Below are 15,271 nucleotides of genomic sequence, written 5' to 3' on the forward strand. Positions count from 1 at the left end.
GCTAAGCCACCAGAGCTCCCTTTTGGAAGAGGAGTTGTTGTCATTGTTGTTAGGTGCCATCGAGTTGAGTAAGACTCATAGCAACCTTATGAACTGAAGATCTGAACCCTTTTCAATCCTGTGCCGTCCTCACACTTCCTGATGCATAAGAGCCCATTGCAGCAGTCACCGTGTCAATCTACCTGGAAGGGGAGAAGGAAGGAAAAACTCTCGAAACAAAAGGTTTGGGGAACATTTTAGTTGATGTACAGCTGTACTTGGAGAGGATCCTTTGCAGAGGGCAGCCTCCTGCAGTAGTAGGAGCCTAAGAAGCAGGCACGCCCCTCTTGCAATCCTGCTTGCACAGAGCTTAGAACCAAGATGCAGAGGATGCTGTCATACCTCCCCTCGAGACTTAGACACGGATTCTTTCATGGATAAGAATGTTGCCTCCTAAAATATAATACTTTTAAACTATTCTCTAGGAGTACACAATGAGGGTTGCAGAGTGGATTATATTTGGGGTTGGGGGAGGGATTGGGGGAGGTGAGGGGGGATTGTGTACCAATGAGGGAGTTTTTCTTTTGCTTTTCAAGGAGAGGAGCAAACGGTGGGGGGAGGGGGGAGGGGGGGGGAGAAGGGTGCAACAATGAATGAATGGAATTCCAAAATCTCTGTAGATGTTCATTGAAATGAAAAAGAAATAAATTTATATATATATATAAAGAATGTTGCCTCCTGACTGCTCAGCAGAGTCCCTGCCCGGAACTTGTCCTCAGCCAGAGGGAACTGCCTAGTCCTTCCCTGAGTCACCTACATCCAGTGACTGGTCAAGGAGGTATACGAGGACCCAGCTCCTTATCTTGTTTTGAGACATCGTGGTGTCACTCCTCATGGGCTCGCTCAGTTGAGTTCCACCTCTCCTTTAGCCCAGCCCTGCTTCCTTTACTCCTGTAACACATGCTGTTCCCCAGTGAATCACCAACTCTCCACCTTGCTGTCTCCAGAGTACCTTATGTAAGAGAAAGGCCCTACCACCTGTGTGGGTGAAGGATGAGCAGGGCTGAGAAGTATAAGCGGGGTTACACTATAGTTGCTTTGTGAGCCTCGTAGGTTCAAAGGACACGGAAGCTGCAAATCTGATCCTGCCACTCCAGTGCTTAAAACCCTCTGACGAATTTCTGCTGGTCATGGGCTAACTTGAAGCATGAGTTGGGAGCCCTTTAACATCTGGCCTCACCAGCAGCCCTGCCTGTCCCACCTCTCTAGGCCTTCTGTAGCATTCAGACCACCACACTGTGTGTATCCCACCCCTGCCTCTCACACAACAATTACCGTTTCTCCAAAGCTCTTCCCTCCCGTCCACCTGGATCACTCCCATCTCCCCTGCCTTGATGTCAGGCAGGGGGTGTCACCTGCTGACCTGCACATTCTAGGAGGCCCAGGGGCAGGACTTAGTCATCTCTGGGGTTCAGCACAGTGGACAGTCCTTGACATTGTCCAGAAAAATGCCATGTGAATGAATGAGTGATTGTGAGATGAAGGCAGGCCTTTAAGTCTAATGAACTTGGTGTCTAAACTTGCTTTTTGTATTCTACTTATGTGACCTCATGCAAATATTTGGCCTCGTGGCCTCATTTATAAAGAGAGAAAAAGAATTCATCCTCAGTAAGGACTGAACTGAAAGAGACCTGGGCTTAGAGAAAATTCCAGGCACAATGTCCAACACACAGTAAACTCCTGAGCTATGACTTTGTGAAATGACTAGCATGTAATCTGATTTCCATCAATCAAGACCATGATTTCCTCAAGCATGAAAAGAGTGGAACTTTGGTTTTCATTCAGCTTTGATACACAGAAGGTAGGATACTGGATTATTCAATCTGATAAACAGTAACTGACAATATAAGACAGAGACACATGGCTGAGGCACAACAGTTAGAAGATTTCAGCTTATTGACATTGACTCCGAACTGACTCATTGTTGACCCTTCGTTTGGTTTCTGAGGCTGTAAATCACACAAGAGGAGATTGCCCATCTTTTTCCCGTGGAGCTGTTGGTGGATTCGAACCATCAGAGATACAGCCTTTGGGTTAGCAGCCCAACTCCCTATATACTCTGCTATCTGAGCATAGGGGGTTTGGCCAACACTCAGAGTCTGAAAGGTGCGGGTCATTGCTCAGATGGTCCCACCAGAACCTCCCATTAGGGCTGCACAGCAATACCATTTGAGGTACATTATCGTTAAGTGCCGTCATGTCGACTGCGACTCATAGCAAACCCATGAACAATGGTCCTGAGCTCTGCTCTACCCTGTGCCGTCCTGACTGTCTCTGACATGTTGGAGCCCACCATCACAGTCACGGTGTCAATCTGTCTCGTGGACGGTTATCCCCTCCTTTGCTGACTCTCCGCCTTTCCAAGCATGATGTCTTTTTCCAAGGAATGGTCTCTCCTAACAACATACCCGAAGTATGTGAGGCAAGGCTTGCCGTCAAGGAGCAGCCTAGCTACACTTTTTTCAAGACATATTTGTTTGTCCTTTTGTAGGTTATGGGGTGTTCTGCACTGTCACCACAACTCAAAGGCATCAATTCTTTTTCTGTCATCTCTACTTAAAGGAACCCCTTACATTTTTACTAGTGTTCTAGGTAGGTGCCATCGAGTCAGCTATGATTCGGTGACTCTGAACAATAGACCTGAACTCTGTCCTATCCTGTACCATCTTTATCACATCTGACACACTTGAGCTCATTGTCACAGTCACTGTGTCTGTCCATCTTGTTGAGGGTCTTCTCTTTTGCTGATCCAAGCATAAAGTCTCCTTCAAGGAATAGCTTCTCCTAGCAACATGCACAAAGTATGCAAGAGACATCCCATCAAGGACAGCCAGGACTCCCTGTCTGGTGGCTTCTGCCCCTCCTCTGTACACCATGGCTGCAAGGGCTCCACCCCTTCACTCTACACTGGGCTCCAGTCTTAGCCTTCAAGAGTAGCACCAGCCTGTGGCAAGAACTGTGTTTCAAGGGTGAGATTTCCATTGAAAGCAGGCATGCATTCACTGATTCTCAACAACTTAAGTAGTAACAGAGTTGGATGCTGTGCTCTGAATTGTGATGGGAATGGGGGCAGGGGACGCTGTTTATAGGGACAGAACTTTGAGGGGTGGTGTTCTCAACACTCAGCCTGTGTAAAGATGCCTACATCCATCGGCAAACTTCCAGAGCTCTGCTCAGATCCGGCTGGTCATTTTCTCCCACTCATTCAACCAGGCCACACGTGTGAGATGCAGAACCAGGGTGAGGAATCCCTCCTGCCACAATGCCTTTTTGTTAGAAATAAAGTTCATGCACCTACCGATGAAGATCCGCAAGGAAGTGGCTCTTACTCTGGGCCTACTATGTATCCCAAACTTTCAATTACGTTCTCTTAGTCATGACGACGGTTGTGAAGGGTGGGTGTTCTACCCACTCCACTTTTCAGTGGTGGGAGCAGACTTGGAGAGCTAAGGAGCTGTGTTCAGCCTCATTTGCAGCTTGGCACTGGGCCCAAACCTCGCTCTTCTTAAACAGATGGTGTGTGGGGTGGGTGGGTGGAGGTGGGAGCTGGCCTCCTGAGGCAGTATAGAGTCTCCCAGTTAGTTCCTGGGTTGTGGGGCACCCGTGACCATGCCTGATTCATTCACTTATGTATCCATTCATTTAATAAATATCTTCCCCCTACTTTGGTACAACACACACAGCAGAAAATTCACCATTATAACCTTTTAAAAGTAGACAATTCAGTGGCATTTAGTGCAATCATAATGCTGTACAGCCATCAACACTGTCGATTTCCAGAAAATTTTCATCACCCAAAGAGGAAACCTAGGGAGCTATGGTGGCCGAGAGGAGAAGGAGTGGCACTGCCAACATAAAGGCAGATGACGGATTGAATCCACCAGCTGCTCTGTGAGAAAAAGAGGCATGATCTCTTCTGGTGCCATTTACAGCCTTGGAAAATCTACCGGCAGGTGGAGTTGGTCCCCACTGGACAGCAATGAGATACTTAGAAAAGGAAGCCGATTGACAGCACCCAATACGAACTACAATAATCACAACATCAAATCCATTAAACTCAGAACCCAGAACTCAAAACCAAATCCTCTGCCATTAAGTCAACTCACGCTTATGGAAACCCTCCACTGGATTTCCAAGGCTTGACGGGAGATGTTGCCCATCTGTTACCAAGGAGTGACCGGGACATTTGAAGCACTGACTTTCTGGTTAGTAACTCAATACATAACGTGATAAGACACAAGGACTCCTTTCCCATTAAATAGTCACCCCATTTTCTATTCCCTTAGTCTCTGGCAGCCCTTGACTAACTTCTTTGTCTCTATGGCTTTGCCTATTCTGAATATTTTATGTAAGTGGAATGATATAAAAGTGGCCCTTGACATCTGGCTTTCTTTCACTTAGCCTGGTCTCAATGAAGAAGAATGGGGCATCAGGATAGAAGACAGACTCAACAACAACCTACATCATGCAGACGACACAATCTTGCTTGCTGAAAGCGAGGAGGACTTAACCCACTTGCTGTAGAAGATCAAAGACTACAACCTTCAATATGGATTACACCTCAACATCAAGAAGACAAAAATCCTCACCATCAAGCCGATAAGCAACATCTTGTTAGAGAAAAGATGGAAATTGTCAACAATTTCACTTTACTGGGATCTACAATCAGCACCCTTTCCATCAGCAGTGAAGAAATCAAAAGATGTGTTGCAATGAGAAAGTCTGCTGTCATGGACCTCTCCAAAGTCCTGAGAAGCAACAGTGTCAGTTTAAAGACAGAGGTTTGCCTGACTCAGGGCATGGTAGTTTCTATCACTAGCTATGCACCAGACAATGAATAAGGATGACAGAAGAAAAATCTATGCCTTTCAGTTGTGGTGTTGGAGAAGAGTGTGGAATATCCCATGAACCGCCAAAAGACCAGACAGATCTTGGACAAAATGGGCCAGAGTGCTCATGAAGGCAAGGGTGGTGTAGTAGCTTCTCTTCATGTGCCTTGGACATGTTGTTAGGAGGGGCTATTCCTTGGAAAGGGATATCATTCTTGGAAAGGTAGAGGGTTAAAGAAAAAGGGGAAGACCCTTAAGATAGAGGGACACAGGGACAGCATTGGGTGTGACTATGACAGAGATGATAAGGATGGCACAGGACAGGACAGGGTTCAGATCTGTTGTTCATAGCAGTTGCTATGAGTCATATTCAACTCAACAGCTCTTAAGAACAAAGTCACTGTTTTCAAGGTCTGTCCAAATAGTAGTGGCATCCACTTCTTAAACAACATGCCTCTGGAAATTCCATAAACTTTGAGAAATGATAGTTATAGAAAGGTCTTTTGTTCATAGGGTTGCTATGAGTCATGCTCGACTTGACAGCAATCAACAACACAACAACAGCCAAATAGTAGAGTGCTTCATTCCTCTTCATGACTAAATAGCATTCCAGTGTACATGTTGTTGTTGTTATGTGCCGTCAAGTCGCTTGCGACTCATAGCGACCCTATGTACAACAGCCCTAAACTCTGCTCTGTCCTGTGCCAATCGCACTGTCTCTGACACTCCCATCCCAATTACCCCAGTCACTGAATCAATCCACCTCATAGAGGGCCTTCCTCTCCTGCGCTGTCCCTCCACCCTCCCAAGCATGATGTCCCTCTCTAAGGACCAGTCTCTCTTCACAACATGTCCAAAGTATGTTAGACGGAGCCTCAGAATCTTTGCCTCCAAGGAGCCACCCGGTTTAACCCTTTCCAGGACAAATCTGTTTGTTTTCCTAGCAGTCCATGGTATTCTCAATACTCTTCTCCAGCACCACAGCTCAAAGGCATCAATTCTCCTTCTATCCTCCTTGGTCATTGTCCAACTTTCTGATGCATAACAAGTGATTGTGAAGACCATGGCCTGTATCAGACGCACCTTAGTCTCCAGAGAGACACCACTGCTCTTCAGTACTTTGGAGAGGTCCCTAACAGCAGACTTTCCCATGGCAATGCGCCTTTTAATTTCCTGGCTGCTGGTGCCAAGACTGTTGACTATGGAGCCAAGCAAACTAAAGCTGTGTACAATCTCAATCTCTTCACCATCCATCCTGATGCTGCCAATTGGTCCATAGATGCCATAATTTGTTATTCATTCTCCACAGACATTTGGACCTTTTCCAGCATTAGACTTGTGTAATAGCCCTGCGACCAACTGATACTTGTGTACACATTTTGTTTGAAAGATACTTTCTATTCTTTTGGGCATATATATGCCTAGAAGTGGAATTGCTGGGTCATACTGTAACCACAGGAGCCCTGGTGGTACAGTGGTTAAAGTGCTCCGTTGCTATATGAAAGGTGGGGATTAACTGCCTCGGAAAACCTGCTGGAGGGTCAATTGTGCATTGTTTCTGACTCATTGGAACACAATAAGAATGTTGGAGGAAGTGCAACCACAGTGCTCCGTAAAGACAAGAATGGTAAAACTTCATTTCACATATTTTGGACAGATTGTGGGGAGGTGTTGGATCTTTTCTTTATTCAAAATTAGTTTTTATTTTAGTATTTTTTTGATGTGTTTACTGTCAAATCAGATCCGATTGGAGATTGCCCCTCCTTCTCTAGCGGAGCAAATGGTTGATTCGAAATGCACGCTTTCAGGATTGCAGCTCAGCTTCTTGCCACTAGGCTGCCAGAGCTCCAAGGCATCAGCTCTTGAATAAAAGACACCGTGCTGGGAAAGGTAGAGGGGTAGTGAAAGAGAGGAAGATCTTCAATGAGACGACTGACACTGTGACGATAGCAGTGACCACAGCCTGTTGGAGGTTATGGGGACAGTGCAGGACAAGGGAGATTCAGATTTGCTGCTCACAGGGTTGCTATGAGCTGTAGCGACATCTAACTAGAACAGTAATATAGGGTCAAGATAAGTTGGTTGACTTGATGGCAGTGAGTTTGGATTTGAGGGTATAGTAAGAGGGTTGCTATGGTTAGAAATCAAGTTGACAGCAATGTGGCTTTGGAACTTTAAGAATCCCTGGTGGAGTAACCTGCTAACTGAAAGTCAGTAGTTCAAACCCACGAGTGACGCCACAGGAGAAAAGACTGGATGACTTCTACTTGTAAAGATTAAGGGGGAAGAAACTCAGCTCACTGTGTTGTCATTAAGTTGCAAGGGTCTCATAGCTGACCCTCCAGTAAATTGCCCATTCTATAAACTGCACAAGTGGTGATTACATACCTTTCTCCCAAAGAGCCACTGGTGGGTTGGAAACATCAGGGAGATTCCTAGAAACGCTTTGGGTCAGTTTAACTTTGCCCCACAAGGCCACTGTGGCCAGAATCCACCTGCCAGCACACAAGAGTGGGTGCGGAGCGGCATGCAGCTGTGGCTTTGTTTTACTTCACACCTGTTTCTGAAGCCCTGGAAGTATTTTCCTGGAGAAGGGAGTTGTCCACCCAGGTGCTGGGGTGGTAATGGGAGTCAGCTGCAGCTGGGAGGTGGAAATGCTCTTCCAGGGCCATTTTTACTCCAAGCCTTGGCTTTTGGGGATCAGAGGAAGTGACCTCAGACCACAGAGGGGTAGGCAGAGCAGGAGCACATTACCGTGGGGGGCTGTGGGAGGTGGGGTGTCAGCCCTGCCTCAGGGGGCAGAAGCTTCTTCGTGCCAGCATTTTACTGCCAAGTTGTCATGTTGACCGTGGGCTGGCAGCATTGTCGGTGAGAAAGACATTAAAAAAAACCCCAAAAAACAAACAACAGGAAATCTTACCATTTTTAAATGACAGCTCAGATTTTTTTAAAATCAAAAATTCAAACCATGGAACCACACCAGTTCTAGTGAACTGGCCACTGCATTACAATTTTGATGTTTTTCAGAGGTAGAATCTCAGCCCAGGTCAGAACTGCTGAGGGCAGGGCCCGGCATCTGCATTCTCCACCCTTCCCGCCTCACCTTTCCCATGTGGTCGAGGGGCTATGGGGTTTGAGAACTAACAACCACACTTGTAAGGAAAGCAGCTTTCCACACAGCAGAGGGCACCAGGCAGGATCACGTTGCCTGTCCGTGTGGGCACGGAGCACCCCATGGCCCGATCCCAGTTTCTCAGGACACATACCTCGCTGTGCCAGCGACAGGGCAGGGGTGGCCAGGAGCCCTGTGGATGAGCCTGCCCCACCCCCTCCCCTTGGCCTCTCTGATCTTCCAGCCCACGTGCTCGGTGGCCGCTCTAGTGGCTTTTACCCCACTGGGCAATGAGGCTGACTGCAGGCGCTGATGCCCATTGCGTCCTCTTCTGAACTTCCTTTGGATCGCCACCCTTCATGGGGCGGTGACCCAAATAGAGATGTCAGGTTCTGCGAGAAGGCAGCCTCTGATCTACGATGTCTGCGTGTTGACAGTTGGGTATTAAGCAATATGTTTGTGGGCCTCTTACTTAATTCTCACAACTGCAGTTGAAACCAGCAGTTCACAGGCAGGAGGGCTCAGTCCAGAAACCCACTGGCCTCTCTAGTGCCTGTGAACCAGATCACCTGTTCACCTGGAGACTCAGAATTCTTTGTGGGCCTACGATTTGAGTATGTTTGGGTCCTTATACTTTGGATATGTTTCTAGGAGAGGCTTCTCCTTGGGAAAAGACATTATGTTTGGAAAGGTGGAGGGTCAGTGAGAGAAAGCAAGACCTCCAATGAGATAGATTGACATGGTGACTGCAGCAGTGGACTCAAGTTTACGAGAGATTGTGAGGATGGCACAGGATAGGACACGGTTCAGAGCTGTTGTTCATAGGGCCATTATGAGTCATTGCCAACTCAACATCCCCTAACAACAACAACAATAACATTTGAAGTCAGGCAGGGCTGTGTCACAACTGTATCCTTTCACCAGATTTCTTTAATCTGTATGTCTTTTCCGTCCACATGGGAGCTGGACAATAACTAAGGATGACAGAAGAAGAACTGATGCCTTTGAACTGTTGTGTTGGAGAAGAGTGCTGAAGATCCCATGGACTGCCCAGTGAACAAACGGCTGTGTCTCGGAGAGAGTGCAGTCAGAGTGCTCCAAGATGATGAAGCTTTGTCTCACCAACTTTGGGTATGTTGGTAGGAGATTTATTCCTTGGAGAGGGAGGGTAGAGGGGTGGTGACGGAGAAGACGCTCAGCCAGGTGGGCTGACACAGTGACTGCAGTGATGAGTGTGTCAGAGAGTGTGAAGATGGCACAGGATAGCACAGGGTTCAGAGCTGTGGTTCACAGGGTCGCTATGAGTCAAACTCAACAGAAACAGTGAGATATAGAGCAAGTCACCTGAGAAGCTGGACTATATGAAGAAGTAAACTGAGTTAGATTGAAGGAACGCTATTAACAATATGAATATGCAAATGATACACCCTTGACTGCAGAAGAGAAGAGCACTTGAAACACAAACTGACAAAGGCTGCAGACTGTAGCTTTCACTATGAATTACATGTCAATGTAAATCAAACAAAAAGCATGACCACTGGACCAATAAACAACATCATGATAAACAGAGAAAAGATTTTCATTATCAGAGATTTATTTATTTATTCATTTATTAACTTGGATCCACCAACAAGATCAATGGAAAAAAATCAATGAACCTTTTGAACCTGGAATAAAACTCACCCTGTCAGTTCAGCTTTTGGCCCAACAACAGATAGTCGTATCAGGTGACCAATGACACTAAGAAGGCACTACTCACTCCTTAGAACAACCAGCCATGTAGAATCAAAAGAGCATTTGCTTAAGGATAAAGCCCAGTAGGCAAGGAGGATGAGTGTAAATGAGAAATACAGGGAAGAAATAGGAAAAGTGTGATTATATTATAGGCATCATAATTAAGATTATAAAGCAAAATGTGAGTGGTTGAATGGAAAATCAATTTGCTTTGTAAACTTTCACTCAATCCACAACTTTTTAAAAAGGGGAAAAGGCTGATATTGGGCAGTTCAGCTGCAAAAGACCTCTTTAAATTGTTAAAGAGCCACATGTCATTTTGAAGATTAAGATGTGCCTGCCCCATGCAGTGGTATCCTCAATAGTTTCCATGCCACAAGGAAGGTGGACAAGTAGAAAAAAGGACAGTGTAAAAAGGGGGAAGACCCTTAATGAGAGTTGACACAGTGGCTGCAGCAAGGGGTTCAGCATAGCAACGGTTTTGAGGACACGGTGCAGGACCAGGCCGTGTTTCACTGTACACATGGTTGGTATACATTGTACTGCAATGGCTTGGGTGTCACTGTCGTGCCGGAAGCTCTACCACCAATATTTCAAATACCAGTAGGATGTTGCTTCCAGAAGAAAGATTGAGAGCTGCCAGACAAAGAAAGACAGGCTGGGATCTGCTGGAGATCTGCTTCTAAAAATGTTAAAAATGTTGGCCATTGAAAACTTTATGAATAGCAGCGGGACATTGACTGGCACAGAGTCAGAGGATGAGACACTCAGGCTGGAAGGTGCTTGGAACAGGCGTAGCGGCAAGCTGCCACCTCAAAGTCAGGTTGCCTTTAATGATGTAGAGGGAGTAAAATCTTTTAAGAACTTCATTTGATTATGTGGCATTACTCCAGAAACAGAATGTGCTATCTAGGAAGTATGAATCTAGAAAAAATAAAGTCATACAAGTGAAGGAGGCTAAGGTGTAAGGGGGACAGGAAATGGGGAGACAAAAGTAACAGATCAATAGTAATTAATTCTGTAACTTAATGTACAGAAATGATTGTATAAAACAAAATGTAGAAAAATGAAACAATGTATATGAATGTATACAATGTATATGAAAGTGAACTTATAAATAATACATTTTTTAAAATGAAGATTTAAAGATAGATATACAAGTGTTCAGGTCTTTCATTCATAGGGTCGTTATGAGTCATCTATGACTTGTCGGGACTTAACAATATTCTGGGCATGAATTAATTGAAATAGGCTGCTATTTGCCATTTTGAATCAATCATATGGAATAACAAATTGAAGAGGAGTGGTATCACATTCAGAAAGAATATACTGAGATTGACATTGAAGTACAATAGGGATAGGATATCATCCATATACCCACAAGAAAGATCATTTAATATGATTAATATGTTGTTGTTTGGTGCCAAAGCTGAGACTCTGCAACTCTCTATACAACAGAACAAAACCCACCATCTGCATGATTGTTGATGTGCTAAAGTCTATTGTTGCAATCATTGTGTGAAAGATCTCATTCAAAGTCCCTCTCCTTTACCAAGCATAATGTCTTTTTCTAAAGACAGGTATCTCATGATAACTTGTCCAAGTATTTGAGATGAAGTCTCACGATTCACTCTTGTCTCTTTTATTGAATTTCTTTCAAGACTGAATTGTTCCTTCTTTTGGTAGTCCTTGGAATAGTTAATACAGACCATCAACACCACAATTCAAAGGTACACACTTTTCTTCAGGTTTCCTCATTACTTGTCCAACGCCAAGATGCATAGGAAGCAACTGGAAAAACTATGCCATGGATTCGTTTTTAAACTGACATTGTTGCTCTTTAGCACTTTGGCAGGAGGTTCGTTCGGGACTTTAGCTAGCATCTGACAGCAGAGTTTTCCCATTGCAACATGTCTTTCTTTTGATTTCTAGATTGTTGTTACCATCTATGTTTTTGTTGGATCCAAATAAAATGAAATCTTCATTGACAACTGCAATCCTTTCTCCACCTCTTAAGATGTTGCCTATTGGGCTAGTGGTGACAATATTTTCTTGATGGTGAAATGCAATCCATCTTGAATGCTGTAGTCTTTGATCTTCTGCAGTAAGTGCTTCATGTCTTTTTCACTTCCTGTAAGCAAGGTTGTGTCATCTGCATCATATAGTTTGCTGATGAGTCTTCCTCCAATCTTGATGCCACATTATCTATCTTCATACATTATTCAAATATACGTACCAACAGTAAAGTCTAAGATGAAGAAACTGAGTACTTCTACCAACTTTTGCAGAATGAAACTGATCAAATATACTATCAAATTGCATTAATAGTAAATAATGATTGGAATGTTAAAATTGGAGACAAAGAGGGACTGGTAGCTGGAAATTATGGATGTGTTGATAGAAAGGAGGCTGGAGAACAAATGATAGAATTTTGTACATGCAATTATTCACTACAAACACCTTTTTTAAAAAAGCATAAACTATGTGCATATACATGGACCTTGTATAATACACTACACAGAAAGCAAATCGACTACATCTGTGGAAAGAATCATTGGAGAAGCTCAGTATCAGCAGTCAGACATAACAAAGCCAGGGGTTGACTATGAACTCATGTTCAAGTTCAAATTGGAGCCAAAGAAAATAAGTCCATGGGATTTACAACCGTGAGCCTATCCTACCTGAATGGAAAAAAAAATTCTCAAGAGTAGATTTGAGTATAATAGAATGCTAACAACTGCAAACCAGATCAGTCGTGGGATGACATCAAGGATATCATCCATAAAGAAGGTAAAAGGTCATTACGAAGACATGGTAGAAAGAAAAGACCAAAATGGGTGTTAGAAGGGATTTTGAAAATTGTAGACTGTTTTTGTTGTGTGCCTTCAAATTGGAACCAATGCATAGCTGACCCTCCAGTAGGTTTTCAGAGGCAGTTAATCGGCCAGAGATTGCCCACAGGGAGGCCCAAACAAAGGAAGAAATGGTAAAGTAAAAAGATGAACAAAACATTTCAAAGGAAAGCTCAAGAACACAAAGCAAAGTATTATAATTATTAAAAGAGCTGGAGTTAGCAAACCAAAAGGGAAAGCATGCTTGGCACGTCTCAAGCTGAAAGAATTGAAGAACAACTACAGCCAGGAGAGGATAAAATAGATGTATGTACATCAGAGAACTTCTCCAACAGGATTAAAAGGAAACTCACAGACTGGGAAAAACAATTAACAGTCACATATCTGATAAGAGACTTCTTTTTTTTTTTAAATTTTTGTGTGAGTGTACCGTCAAATCAGATCTGACTGGTACAGGAGGAGATTGTCCCTCCTTTTCCCGGCAGAGCATCTGGTGGATTTGAACCATGTGCCTCTGGGATTGTAGTTGCAGCTCCTTGCCACTAGGCCACCAGAGCTCCCCTAAGAGACTTATTTCTAATATTTATAGACTACACCAGCACCTCAACAAGAGAAAGGTGAACAACCTAATCACAAAGTGGGCATAGGATATGAACAGACACTTCACCAAAGAAGACATTCAGATGGCAAACAAACATGTGAAAAGATGTTAAAAATCCCTAGTTATCCCTACAACCAGGAGAGGATAAAATAGATGAATGGAACCTTCTAAGAATCAAATCCCTATGCACATCCAAAAACTTCAACAGGGTAAAAAGGGAAGCCCCAGACTGGGAAAATGTATTTGATAAAGACTTATCAGATAAGGGATTTATATCTAGAATTTATAGAATACTTGAACACCACAAAAAGATAAACAACCCAGTTGCAAAATGGGCACAGGATATGAACAGACACTTCACCAAAGAAGACATTCAGATGGTAAACAAACACACACAGAAATGTTCAATATCCCTAGCTCTAAGAGAGATGTAAATAAAAACAACTATGAGATATCATCTCACCCCAGTAAGGATAGCAAAATTCAACACAGCAGCAAACAAATGCTGGTGAGGTTGTGGAGAAACTGGAACCCTTATTCACTATTGGTGGGAGTAAAATGGCACAACCACTGTGGAAGGCAGTATTATGCTTTCTCAAAAAGTTGGAAATAGAAATACCATTTGACTCAGTAGTTCCACTACTGGGAATATACCCTAAAGTAACCATAACAGCCACTCAAGCAGATATATGCACACCCATGTTTATTGCTGCTTTGTCCACAATAGCAAAGAGTTGGAAACAACCTAAGTGCCCACCAACAAACAAACGGATAGAGAAGCTATGGTGTATTCACACAACGGAATATTATGCAGCACTGAAAAACAAAGAACTTATGAAATAATATACAAAATAGATGACCCTGGAGGACATTATGCTGAATCAAATATCTCATTCACAAAAAGACAAATACTGAATAATGCCACTGTTATAAAACAGGACTGACATGGGGTTGGGGAACTAAGAAAAGAGGGGATAAATAATGTGCACGGCATTGAAACAGACAAGGGAGAGAACTGGTATAAAAGGAATATATGACTAGGTATTATTGGCATGACAAGAATCCAAACATAAGAGCTGCACAATAAAGTGGACTGGGGCAGGGGGAACACTGTATAGCAATGAAAGAATTTTTTTCCAAAGAAAAAAGTGAACTGGGGAAAAGGGGGGCAGAGAGGAAAATGTGCAACAATGAATGAAGGGAAATTGAAGTTCTCTGTAAACTTTTATTAGAATATCAATTTTAAAAAACCAACAAAAACTCCTAGCTATCAGAGAGATGCAAATCAAAACATCTATGAGATATCATCTCACCCCAGCAACAATAGCAAAATTCACCAGGGCAGCAAACAACAAATGCTGGTGAGGTTGTGGAGAAACGGGAACCCTTGTTCACTGTTGGTGGGAATGTAAAATGTTACAGTCACTATGAAAAGTGATCTGGTGGTTTCTCAAAAAGTTAGAAATTCCCCTACTGGGAATATACCCTAAAGAAATCAGAGTGGCAGCTTAAACAGATCCACGCACACCCATGTTTATTGCTGTGTTATTCACAATAGCAAAGAAATGGAAGGAATCCAAATGCTTATCAACAAATGAATGGATTAAAAAAAATTATGGTACACCCACACAATGGAACATTACACAGCTCTGAAAAATATTACACAACATGGGGGAGCCGGGAGGACATTATGCTGAGTGAAATATCTCAGTTACTAAAGAATGAACTCTATTTTATAACACTGCTGTTATAAAATAAGACATGGGGGAGGTATTGGAGAGAGAATGGGAGAAGAGTGGATAGATGATGAACACTACATTAGAACAGATGAGAGGAAGAACTGTCCAAAAGGAATATATAATTAGGCATTATAAGTATGACAACAATCTAGAACAAAGGGTGTATTGTGGGATGCATTGAAGGAGGGGAGAGGGAAGTGGGGGGAAGAAGATGCTCAATAATAAAAAAAATGTAATAAATATTATTAAAAATAAATGAAAAATTCAAGTCTTACTGCAGAGGGTCAAGGACTACAGCCTTCAGTATGGACTGAGGCTCAATGTCAAGAAGACAAAGATTCTCACCACTGGACCAATCGGTAGCA

The sequence above is a fragment of the Elephantulus edwardii genome, unplaced genomic scaffold, assembly GCF_000299155.1.
Source record: "Elephantulus edwardii isolate Elephantulus edwardi_28Jun2011 unplaced genomic scaffold, EleEdw1.0 scaffold00202, whole genome shotgun sequence".
NCBI lineage: Eukaryota > Metazoa > Chordata > Mammalia > Macroscelidea > Macroscelididae > Elephantulus > Elephantulus edwardii.